The 12,545-nt window shown below is 63.0% G+C and overlaps 1 protein-coding gene and 1 non-coding gene across 3 annotated transcripts in view; one reads left to right on the forward strand and one right to left on the reverse strand.

Annotated features, from left to right (window-relative positions):
• Positions 1 to 12,545, reverse strand: part of HPCAL1 (hippocalcin like 1) — a 66,672-nt gene that overhangs the window by 28,880 nt on the left and 25,247 nt on the right. The window lies entirely within an intron of this gene.
• On the forward strand, positions 2,023 to 2,109 carry LOC132214083 (small nucleolar RNA SNORA72). Its single transcript, XR_009448180.1, has one exon. It is a non-coding gene; the product is annotated as a small nucleolar RNA SNORA72 (small nucleolar RNA).

Raw genomic sequence — 12,545 nt, forward strand, 5'->3', positions numbered from 1 at the left:
GAAAGGGTCCGAGTTGTTGGGTTTTGCTTCCGTCTCTTAGCCTCACGGCAGACACGCAGGGACCCTGTGCAGAAGTCTCTCGTGAGAGGGGCGGCCGATCCCCTCTGCCCTCGGCCCGGCCCCGAGTCCTGGGAGCCAACGACCAGTGTCCCGGACGAGGCTCTGCACCCGAAACCCATCCACCCAGCAGCTCAGCGCAGCCCCTTCCAGGGACGCCACCCATCACCCTCCACCCCGTGGGGTTGGGGGTGTAGGAGCCCCCCTCCAGCCACGCGCTCTGCAAGGCCCTGCCTGCCCCCGGGACCCGGAGCCTCGTTCCCGCCCAGCACCCCAACCCGAGCTCTGGGGGCGCGTCAGCCTGAGGATGAAATGAACGAGCAAATGAAGAGGGAGTGATGGCGCTGCCCAGCTCACAGGTCAGCCAGGGGTGCGAGGAAGGGGGTACGATGCAAATTCAGGGTCCCCCAAGCTGCGGGAAGGGGTGCCCCATGTGCGCTAACGCGTCTGTAAATCATCAGTTCGCCGCCTGCCGCTGGGGTCCCAGGCTGACGGCGCCCGCGGGCAGGAGGGACTGACTCGTCCCGGGGAAGGGAAGTGCGGGCTGTGGTTCCTGTGGGTTTGGAGCGCGAGGCCACCAGCCGCGGGCCAGGCAGGTGTGAGCTGGGCACGTGGCTTCCTTCCTCTGCTCTGCTCTCGCCGGGAGGGCCGCCTGGGGAGGGCCAGCGGGAGGTGCCCCCCCGCCCCGTGTGGCTCAGGGCTCCCCAGGGGCGGCAGGAGAGCGCCCCGTGCGGCTCCGTGACCCCGCTGCTGCGTGAAGGCAGGACCGGCGGGAGCGCAGCCTGGGCGCACAGGCACCTCGCAGCCAGGCCGTGGCCGCGGCCACAGGGCCCACGAGGAAAGCAGGTGCGGGCAGCCCCGCCGCCTCCTGCAGAAGGCCCGGCACCCCATCATCCGCCCGGGGGGTGGCCTGGAGCCCCTCGCCGCCAGCCCGCCCCTCTGCCCCGCAGCCTCCACCGCAGGCCCCGGGTGACGGGGACACAGGTGGCTCTTCAGGTGGCTGCGCTGACCTGCTCCCGCGCTCCTCGCAGTTCTGTGCACAGAGCAGGTGGCCCCGCTCTCCTGGCAACGCGACCCTGCACGTCCTCCGCTCAGTCATGGCGACCAAGGCCTCCGCAGCCAGAAACTAAAGCCGGACACTTCCTTCTCCCACAGGTCCCTGCGGCCGCCCACAGGAGGAGGCTGGACAGGAGGCGGCTGGACAGGAGGAGGCTGGACAGGAGGCGGCTGGGGAAGGCCCGGGGCAAGACCACCACCACGGTCACAGCCCGCCCCTCCCAGGCAGAGCCCGGGTCGTGGGCCGGGAGGGCGGCCAGCTTTCCCTTTCTGCCCACAACACACGCTCCCGCCTCAGAACCGGCCGCTGTTTCATCACAGGAGGCCAGGCGCCTTCGTGTTCTTACTGCTGCCGGGGACGGACTGGGGGAGAGAAACACGATTTCTTGATTTTCTTCTCGACACGGCCGGTGGGGAAACAGCGAACGAACGTAAATGGGTTCCGTCCGCAAGCACCGCTCGGGGGAGAGAGATGGGGATGCTTCCCGCGCCCTGACTCCCCGACGGGAGCGAATGGAGATGCCGGAGGCTGTCTGCTCTCCCAGCACCAGCCCTGGAAACGCAGCAGCACCTGCGGCCGCGCCCCACACGCCCGCCCTCCCACGTCCGGCGGGTCGGCAGGTCAGTACCCTCCACAGAAGGGCTCCCATCACACACTCACACCGTGAGGAGGAGGAAGGAGGGAGCCCGCCAGTGTGGCTCCGTGGCTGAGCGTCGACCTAGGAACCAGGAGCTCACGGTTCGATTCCTGGTCAGGGCACAGGCCCGGGCTGTGGGCTCCATCCCGTGCGGGGCGTGCAGGAGGCAGCCGACCCATGATTCTCTCTCATCATGGATGTTTCTCTCTCTCCCTCTCCCTTCCTCTCTGACATCCATACAAACATTTAAAAAAAAAAAAAAAAGAAGAAGAAGAGAAAACGCTATATTAAGACCATGCATGTGTCCCCAGACCTAGTTCTTTCCCTAGGTCTGGTTTTCTAAATGCTGGTGATAAAAGAGAGAGAGAGAGAGAGAGAGAGAGAGAGAGAGAGAGAGAGAGAGAGAAGAAGAAAACACAAGATTGTAAGAAAAATGCACGGAGGAGAAGGAACAAGATCTAAGATGTAGGTACAGGCCCTGGCGGGGGCCGGGGTGTGACTTCGTCACGTGGCTGTCACCCCTCTCAGCTGTCCCCTCCCCACTGCCCCAGCACACCTGTCCGTCCTCCCGGCCGCCCCCAGCAGGAGCAGCCTGTGGGGGACAGCTTTAGGGATGAGGCCACGCAAGGGCTGTGGGTGGGGGCAGTGAAGGTGGGAGCCCCGCGTGTGGTCAGGGCAGAGCTGCGCCCAGCGGAGGCGGGCAGCTGAGGCCCCGGGAGGCGCTAGGAGAAGGCGAGGGGTGTCCAGTCGTCCACCCCTCACCTCATGCCAACGCCAGGTGCTCTTCTCTGCAGGCCCAGCCCCGGGTGGGGTGGCCACGGGCACAGACTGGCTATAGAGCCGGGCAGACCTGGGCCCCCTCTGACCTCGTCCTCTGGACCGGCCTCTCTGCCTCTGCGTGGCTGCAGGACCGAGAGGACGGGGTGAGCGGAGCGTCCCGCTGTCCCCACCTCCCCAGCTCACACCCAGCGTCCAGCTCTACCTCAGCCCGTCCTGGGGGACCCGGCTCAAAGCCACCCCTGAATCCCACCGGCGAGAGGGGCGCTCCCACCCTGGGCCTGCAGCTGGGTGTCCTTAGGTAAGTCACCTGACCTTGCTGGGTGTCAATTCACGCACCAAAGGCGTCATACCTGTCTCCCGGGGTCATTGCCAGGAGAAGAGCAACTGAATGAAGGTACAAACAAGTCAACAGACGGGGCGGGCACAGCAAGCACATGGGGGTGAGCGGTTATCAGTCCAACCTGTCGCCAGGGACACGCGTGTGGGAGCATGGCGTGCGCTCTCTCCCACAGCACGGGCCGGGGCTCGCTGCAGGACGCACGCCAGTGAGGGTGGGAGGCGGGAGGGGGAGCTGCCCTCCGCAGGACCCAACACACCGCAGGGTCCAGGGCTGCCTTCCCCAGCCCCAGGGCCCCACGCCAAACCCGGGGTCCCGGGGAGAGCAGGGCCAGGGGTGCGAGTGACTCACGGCCCTGGCCTCGCGCCCCCATTCTTCCCCTCCTCCGGGTCTGTCTGTCTCCATCGGCGTCTCTGTCCCAGCCCTGCCTCGGCCTCTCTCTCCCCCTCCGCACGCTGGGCGGGCAGGGCAGGGCCTCGGGCTGGGCGAGCAGGGCAGGGCCTGGGGCCGTGGAGTCAGGCTTCCTCCACGCCTGGTTCTCGTGCCGCTCTAGGCAGGGCAGCTCCGGAGGGAGTTACCCGCTCCCAACTAATGCTCACGACCAATGTTCCGGGAAGAGCACGCGCCCTCCAGGGGGTTCCCGCGCCTCCCCCGGGGGCTCCACCTCCGAATGAGAGACCACTTAGCAGCCTCTGCGGACCCGAGGGAATCCCGCGAAAGGCCATTCTTCTCTGGAAACGTGTCTGGCTGCGCGAGTCCAACCTCCCAGGCCCCTGCACAGCCAGCTGCTCAGTCCCCCGAGCCAGGGCAGTGAGCTGGTCACCAGTGAAGCCAGAGTAGCCGACGTCCCACCATTCCCAGGGTGTCGCCCACAGACTGACGAAGTCGCAGCCAGTCCCCGAGAGAGGCTGTCATGACTAGACACCCATCCTGGCTCCTCACTACAAGGATCAGTCCATTGTGTGGCTACCCTGGCAAACTCCTATACGCCCTTCAAAGCCCAATGCAAATGTCCTTTCCATGCCACTGCTGCCCACCCAGCTGGCCCGCCCGCTGATCCCTCGGGCCTCCAGGAGGCTGCTGTGGCCCCGCCCTGCAGGTCTGTGACCTCAGGGCACTGGGACACTGTTGTCCTGTCTCCACCTGCCGGCACCCCACCCAGTGCCTCACGGAGGAGGCTCTGTGAGCTCGTCAAGAGGGGACCTGGAAGGAGGTGACCTCGGTTTGCAAAGCATAGGTGACACCACCAGCTCTCATGGGGCCGCACATACAGGACCAGGCGCTCTTGAAACACCCGGGCCCTGGCCCTGGCCGGCTCGGCTCAGTGGACAGGGCATTGGCCCGCAGACCGAGGGTCCTGGGTTCGATTCCGGTCAAGGGCACGTACCTCGGGTGCAGGCTCGATCCCCGGCCCTGGTCAGGGTGTGTGTGGGAGGCAACCCACCCATGTGTCTCTCTCACATCAATGTTTCTCTCCCTCCGTCTCTCCCCCTCCTTTTCACTCTTTCTAAAAGTCAATGGAAAAATATCCTCGGTGAGGATTAACAACAGAAATTTTTGAAAGAATAAATATTCTAATATATCACAAGCACAGCGAACACCTGGGCCCTTGCACGCCGGGTCCCCACCCAGTTCTCCATGCGCGGAGCCAATGCAGAATCCAGAAACGGCTTCTGAGGAGCTAGCACCCCTGCCTGCTGGACGGTGGGGCCGTGAAGGAACGTGACCCCTGGACCTGGCGCTGATCCCACACCCGGCCTCCGGCTGCACGGCCAGCCCTGGGAGCCTCAGTTTACTCCTCCGTACAGGGAGGACACAGGTGCCTTGGAAACAACTCGGTGAGTGAACCTGAGAGGGGCAGCCCTGGCCCCAGCCTTCACTGGGCACGGCCAGCCTCGGTTTCCGCCGAGAGAAGAGATTGTAGGTTCTGCTCAAGTGAGCAGAGAAGTGGCCACTTAGAGCGCAGGGGAGGACGAAGGCCCCGGAGGCCCCGGGGGCCTTTCTGCCTGGCAGGCAGGGGCGCTCAGGAAACCCGCGTGGAATGCAGCAAGCATCCGTGGCAGGCTGCAGGGCTGCGCGGGGAAGCAGAGCAGACTTCCGCGGGGCCTGAGAGCGCTGAAAGCGGTTTGCGAGTGGGAGCGCCAGGGGGAATCGCTGAGGACTGATTAAGCAATAGAATTGCACAATGTTGGAAGGTGCTGACGCTGGGGAGTGAGCACCCTGTCACGGGAGGAATGCAAGCCCAGAGAGATGAGAACTCGCTTCACAAAACTCTAGTAAAAAGGATCCAGGCCTGCGGGGGCGGGGGTGGCGGGGGTGGGGAGAAGGTGTGTCAGGGACACAAGGTGAGAGTCAGGGACCCGGGGCCACAGAGGTGAGTTGAGGACGCGGGGACCCGGGGCCACAGAGGTGAGTCGGGGACCTGGGGCCACAGAGGTGAGTTGAGGACGCGGGGACCCAGGGCCACAGAGGTGAGTCGGGGACCTGGGGCCACAGAGGTGAGTTGAGGACGCGGGGACCTGGGGCCACGAAGGTGAGTCCGGAGGAAAGGGAACAAGGAGCAGCAGACAACAGAGAAGGAGGACGTCTTGCCTGCAGTGACTGCCGCCTTCACTGAGGTTAATAAACACTGAAATCGATTCCTTAATTTGGTGGGAACTAAGCCGCTTCTCGGAGCTCTCGGTGCAGCCAGGAGGCTGGCTCACGCTGGGGAGGAGGCCCGCGTAACCTCACACCACAAAGATCCGGATTTCCTGGGGGGAGGCCAGAATTCGGAGCATTTTTAAAGAGACACGAGGCTTCTGCGTTGATAGGTGCAAACTAAGAGGGTTACGAGGTGCATCTCGCCCGGCTGGCGTAGCTCAGGGGTTGAGCGTCGACCTATGAACCAGGAGGTTGCGGTTCGCTTCCCGGTCAGAGCACTTGCCCAGGTTTTGGGCTCGATCCCCAGTGTGGGGCGTGCAGGAGGCAGCCAATCAATGATTCTCTCTCATCATGATGTTTCTATCTCTCCCTCTCCCTTCTGCTCGGAAATCAATAAATATATATAAATAAAGAAGTCCATCTCACTGCAGCTGAACGCCTCCATCAGGGATCCAGCCCTGCCCCCCCCCCCCCCCGCCACCTGCTGGTTCAGCAGCCGACAATGATCGGAATGAATGGGAGATGGCCGAAGGGGTGAGCGGCTGGCCTTCCCTGGGGGCCCCGGGTCCCCCTGCCGCACCGCTCCCCCATCCTCATAGTTACCCTCTCCGTCTGAAATACAGTTTGCTAAGCCAGGGCCCTGTCTGAATCGGGGAGGACACCGGCGTCGGGGGTGGGGAGCTCAAAGCAAGCGGAGGTGGCCCGTGCTTGGTGCCAGGCACCCCGGGACCCCAGGAGGCCTCCGGGAATTCCCAACCGCCTCCGGACAGGGACAAGCCCACAGCGCCAGGGGAAGGCAGTGACCGAGGTCTGTTCAAACCTGCAGGGAGCCCAGGCCAGAAGGACCCGGCGTGTAGGCGCTCCTTTGAAGGAAGAGAAGGCTATTTGGGACTGACACCCCTAATCAGACCCTGGAGCCCCAGGGGAGCCCCAGGAACCTCCACGGAGGGGTGGTAGGCGTGGCCATCGGCAGCCTGCTTTCCTCGCCCGCCGGCCTCACGCCTCACCCGCAGGTCAGGTCGCTGAGCACACTTCGTTCCTAACAGGATGGCGGTGACCCCAGCCATCACCAGCTGGGGAAGCTGTCCTGGGAGGCCGCGTCCCCGCCCCGGGCGGTCCTGACCCAGCCTGGCACCGAGAGAGGAGGGGCTCCGAGGGCAGAAGGACAGAGCCGTGAACTTGGGAGCAGGCTGGCCTGGCTCAGGTCAAGGCTCCCACCGCAGCCAGCACCTGGGCAGGGCTCTGGGCCGTGGAGGTGGATGCCATAACGCTGGCTCCACTTATCTCGAACATGCTGTTCCTCTGAGGACGGAAACAGCCTGTCCGGCTCCACGAGCAGATAAAATCCCGCAGAAATAGTCTGGGGGGGGGGGGGGGTGAGAGCGAGAGGAACACACGTGGGAAATGGAATGTGGGAGTGTCATCAGCGTGGTCCTGATCCAACCACCCAACCGACGGGGGAGGTAGAGAGGGGAGGGGGGGTAAGCCGGGGGGGGGGGGTATAGTGCTGAAGACAGAGTCCTCATAGTTCTGCTTGGCGGCAAGGACGGCACCCAATCAGCCTGGATGAGCCCCTGGGTGGAGTCTGGTTCTGGTGAGCTGCCCAGGCATCCCAGTGGGGACAGTCCTGCCTGATCACTCACACGCACCTGCTCCAGACACGGCACCCCCAAGGGTATCGGAGGTTTGTGTTGTTTAACTGTCTCTGGGAGACAGAACTGCCTCCTGATCCAAAAGGAAAAAAGCTACGGCGGGTGTGTGTGTGTGTGTGTGTGTGTGTGTGTGCTGGAGAGTGGGGAGTGGGGAGGGCAGGGGACAAGCCAGCTGTGGGGTGAGGGAGCCCTCCTCCCGGACGCCAAAGGCTGTCGGGTTGATGACAAGCTCCCTGTCCCCTGGGTAAGCCCAGGACGAGGATTCATGCACCCGCCATATCCCAGAGCTCCAGCCTGGCCTCTGCCCCGCCTGACCCCCCACCCCCACCCCCACCCCGTCTGCAGCACTGCACAGAGACCCTGGGGAGGCCGGCCTTGCCCTACACCCCCCTCACCCCCTGCACCCCACCTCCTCCGGGAGAAAGGCACAGATGGAACGGAGCTGCTCCCTGCCCAGGAAGCCGTGGCCCTGCTCTGACCCCAGGTCTCAGGCCCCAGGCATGGCACACACATGCGCACACATGGGCACGCACCCCCTTTGGAGCACACACTCAGACTTGCCCGCAGACTCACACGTGCTCCCAGTGGTTTGCGCACACAGGCCATCTGTGTGCTCAGTCTTCCCAAGCGTGGCCACACGTGCTCAGGGGTCGCCCCTCTGTGGGGAGGGAGGATTCCAGGTCAGTGACTTGTTTTCTAGTCTCTACATTTTCTAAATGTTCTACAGGGAACGTGCATGTCCCAGGAAAAGCTCAGGTACCCAGTTTCTAAACGTCCACAGCAAGTGGTAAGTAGCATCTGAGAGGGATGCAAACCATTAACCTCGTTTGATCCACATAACAGCTCAGCACGGGGCCCCTCCATGTCGCAACGGAACAAGCCAAGGATGAGAGATGACGCAGCTGCCCAAGGCCAGAGCTATACATGCCCCGACCCCGGACACAGATCTTCACTCCTGGGAAAAGACTCCTCCGGCATTTCCCAGAGAGAGAGGGGGGAGGGGGGGAGAGAAAGAGAGAGAGCTGGGGGAGAGGGAAGGGGGAGACGTGTACGTGGTGTGCGGGAAGCCCGTCTTACTCATCTGATTATAAAATATTTCTGAGCCGGCAGATGGTACAATAGCGGCTGCAGATGCCCCGATAGCTTGATGTCTTTGCACAGGGCTCCATTTCAGGGACCTGGCGAGTGACACCCAAGAAGCTGCTCTGAGTTCCATGGAGACAACAACCGTGCAATTTAAGAGACGCCGTGCAAGGCCTCCGCTCCACGGATGCGCCTCCATTCGCGCTTCCGAGACGAGAGCGGGCCTACAGCTGATCCCAGGACCCGGGCCGGGCAGGACCTGGCTCTGTTACATAATTCATCCTGGGCTCAGAGGCACGGCTCTCCCTTCAGACCCAGACGGCGAGGCTGTGGAGGGAGTGAACATCAAAGCCGGCTTCCCGGTCCTCCCGGATCAAAGCCGCGGGGCGGCTGAGTTCACGCACTCAGTCTTCCGCACGCACGGCTGGTTCTGCCGTCTTGGGTTTTGTTTACTTTTTAATAAGGGACCCGTCGTGCCGGGTCATCAACAGCTCAGTCGCCTCGTTAAAAGGCAGCAGCAGCCCTAGCAGGTTTGGCTCAGTGGCAGGAGCATCAGCCTGCGGACTGAAGGGTCCCAGGTTCGATTCCGGTCAAGGGCACAGGCCCAGGTTGTGGGCTCGATCCCCAGTGGGGGGCGTGCAGAAGGCAGCCGATCCATGATTCTCTCTCATCACTGATGTTTCTGTCTCTCTTTCCCTCTCCCTTCCTCTCTGGAATAAAAAAAGTAAAAAAAAAAAGGCGGCAACAGGCCAGGGCCCCGTGCAGAGGCACTGCACCATCCGCTGGCCCTGCGGGGTCTGCACTTAAAGACCCGGTGCCCGGCGCTCTGTGACCCGCGGGAGGACTTCCCGGAGGCGCCGGCTGGCGGGGCTTCCTCTGGAGCTGCCTGCTGAGGAAGAGGGCGGCCGTGGCCAGGGTCCCGCCTGCACTGATGACACGGAGGGACCGCGCGTCTCTCTCCTCTGGTCGCTCCTCTGCCCTCTTACCTCTGACGCTGCATGCCCTGCGTGGCCAATCCGTGTCCCCCGGCAAGGATGGTCCGTTCCAGCCAGGCCACGCTGAGCTGGCAGGGGCCACGCTCCCGCCGAGGTCTGCAGTCCCAGGCGGCTGCAGCTGGCAAGCCCGTTCACCAGAGGCCCCCACCAAAGCCACTCCTCACCCTGTAAATGCTGCAGACGTCCAGGTCCAGAAACCTCCAAAGTCAGAGGAAAAGAAGGGAAAACCCGGAGGACAGGAGGAAGAGCTTACATGGAAGTCTGCAGGCAGAGGCAACGGTGGCTCACCTGCTCGCTCACCTGGTGGCCCACCCTCCAAACAGCGGGGGAGATACAGTGCCATCAGCCCTTCACACACTAGTGCGAATTAGCACCAGCTGCATGCATCTTGCCCCACAAGAGAACCACGGCTGCCAGGATGGGCCTTCTTGGCAGAGGAGCAGGGTAAGAAGGAATAAATTAAGAAGTGTGATGTGTTTTAGGAGTGGGACAGGCCTCCGTGGGTGCTGGAGTGGGCGTCTTAGGGAACAGCAGTCTTTGGCAGGATGGGCACACTAGGGAACGGGGTGTAAAGAGGAACAAAAAGGGGCAAATGTTTCCCTTGTCCTAAAACTCTGCCACCCTCAACCGCCCCGCCCTTCAGTCAGGGAGAAGGAATCCAGTCCTCCTCCCCACTCCCTCCCCTGCCCGTCCTTCATGGAGCCTGGTCGGGAGACCACGCTTCTGCCACGCAGCTCAGCCACGCCCCGGCTTGACATCAGCCTGCCCACAAGTGGGACAGGGAAGTGGGTGGGGAGAGACGCAAAGGGCTGCGTCCACGCCACAGCCCTGGATTCAGGCCATGAGGCCGAGGGGCGGACAGACGGAGAGACTCGGCAGAGGCGGGGCCAGGGCGACCCGGCCAGCCTCGGGGCGGGGCCTGGGGAGGGCGGCGGGAACACTCTGTGCCTCTCGGTGCCTGGTGACAACACACAACTTGGAGCCTGGTGACAACACATAGGAAGGACTTCACCACGGCTGGCTCTCCAGTCAGAGGCCTGAGCACATCGTGCCTGGATGTGCGCACCCCGGTTCCTTCCCGCGCCACAGGCCGGGTCCTGCACGCCCAGGCACGCGCACCTGCCGGCTGGGGTCTTAGTCCCTCCCAGAACTCCCCGGGGTTTGTCCTGTGGGCTCTGTCCCGTGGGCTCTGTCCCGTGGGCTCTGTTATGTTTTAAAATATGTTTTCATTGATTTCAGAGAGGAAGGGTGAGGGAGAGAGAGAGACATCAATGATGAGAGAGAATCATGGATCGGCTGCCTCCTGCACACCCCCCACTGGGGATGGAGCCCTCAACCTGGGCAGGTGCCCTGACCGGGAATCGAACCGTGACCTCCTGGTTCATGGGTCAGTGCGCCACCACTGAGCCACACTGGCCGGGTGGCTCTATGACTACGTCTGCCCTCCCCCACCAGGCTGTGGGCCAGCGACCGCAGCTCATGGAATCCCAGCCCGCAGCTCTCTGGCCTGGCCCACACGCGGCAGGACCTTGGCGTTCCAGGGGCGCCTTCCAGAGAAGGCAGGGAGCCCCCTGGAGCCGACAGCGCAGGCCCCCGCCCCCACGCTCACGGCACAGCGAGTGACTGGCTCCTCACCAGCAATGAAAATCCTGTCCTAAATCTTACGAACTCCCGTCTGCACGAAAGACAGCGCAACTTTGAAACAAAGGACCCCCAAAACATTACACTTCTGGGTCTTTTCCAAATATTAGGGTTTTCCCAGGGTAATCCCTGGTGTTGCCTTTAAGACAGCGACCTCCTTCAGGAGGCGGGCCCAGGCCAGCCTGTGCTCCATCTGCCCCTCCCACCCCTCAGCACAGGCGGCCTGCTCCCCCGGTAGGCTTCTGCAGGCTTCCGGCACCTTCCATGTACCTGGGAGAGGGTTCCTGCCCCCACCCCGCGGCCACAGCAGAGAAGGCGGGCAGCACCCTGGAGTTCAGCCTGGCACAGGCTGCAGTATCAGCCTACGCCCCGGGGGAGGTAAATCGGACCGCCCAGCACACAGGCTAAAGCAAACGGCTGACACTGCCTCGGGTGCGAAGATGCTCAGTTTAGCGCCGTCAGATGAACTTTATTTGCAGTTTATTACACACCCAATACAGCGTCCAGAATTCATAACAGGTGTGTGTGTGTGGGGGGGGGGAACCTGGCCCAGAGAAGGGAAGTCTGAGGGTTAATTTCATGAAATCCTCAGGATTATAAAGGCTCTTTCCCACCCAGAGGCAAGTGCACAGGACAGGCCCCCGGGGAGGGGGCAGAGGGCTCCGGGCAGCCGGCGGGCTCAGAGCAGTCCCGGCACACGGGGCCCGGCTAGACTCCTTAGAGGTCAGACTGAGTCCCCAGGCCTCCCCGGCACCGAAGTGACAGCATTGAAGTCAAGCTTTGGGAGGGACAGGCTTGAGGTTGGAGCCCAGCCCTGCCACGGACGGGCTGCGTGGCCCCTGCGTGGTCCCCAGGTCAGCCCCCTCTGAGCCTGCATCTCCGCGGGACAAAGGGGTGCCACCCCCCCAAAGGCCTGCCCAGGCCCACGTACAGGTCACCTCCTCCACTGCTGCCGTGACGCTCCGTGTTATCTGACATTGAAGGGCGTTAGCAGGACACGGCTCTGCAGTCCCTGCAAAACATGTTCCTTATCACGACTGTGGCGCAGTCCTAGCCGCAGGCCCCGGGGCAGGACAGCCAGGCCGCCCGCCCGCGGTCGCAGCACCTGCAGACCCACACGGAGGTATGAACACCTCCCTGTTCAAGTGAGGAAGCTGGGCTCAGAGAGGTTAAACCACTTCTCCAAAGCCACACAGCTGGTTTGGGGGCGAAATTTCACACTCAGGCGGGGAGGGGGGGGCAGTGCAGATGCACCCCCACACACACATTTCCATTTGATTTCCAACTTTCTCAAAGGCCGCGGTAGGAGAAGCAGTGAGTCATGTGCCCACAGGTGTCACCAGATCAACATAAGCAAGTGAAAGAACGTCATCCCAGCACCAGGAAGCCCAGACTGTCAGGAATCCCTGCCCTGGGGGGGCAGGAGGAAATGTCTTCCCTCCCTCATCCCCAGCCCTTAGTCCCCACCTGTCAAGCCACACTCTGAGGACGGAGAGAGGGGAGCAATCCAGCCCTGGGGGGTGCGAGGAGACCCAGGCCCTCAGCGGTGCTGGCTCCTGTTTCACCGCCGCTACTGAGCCCCCTGCCCCCACCCCCGCCATCCATCGGAGCGTAGCGAGCTGAACCCGCACGCTCTGTGCCTCGATTCCCCACCTGAGAACTC

This window comes from Myotis daubentonii, chromosome 12 (assembly GCF_963259705.1).
Source record: "Myotis daubentonii chromosome 12, mMyoDau2.1, whole genome shotgun sequence".
Classification (NCBI taxonomy): Eukaryota; Metazoa; Chordata; class Mammalia; order Chiroptera; family Vespertilionidae; genus Myotis; species Myotis daubentonii.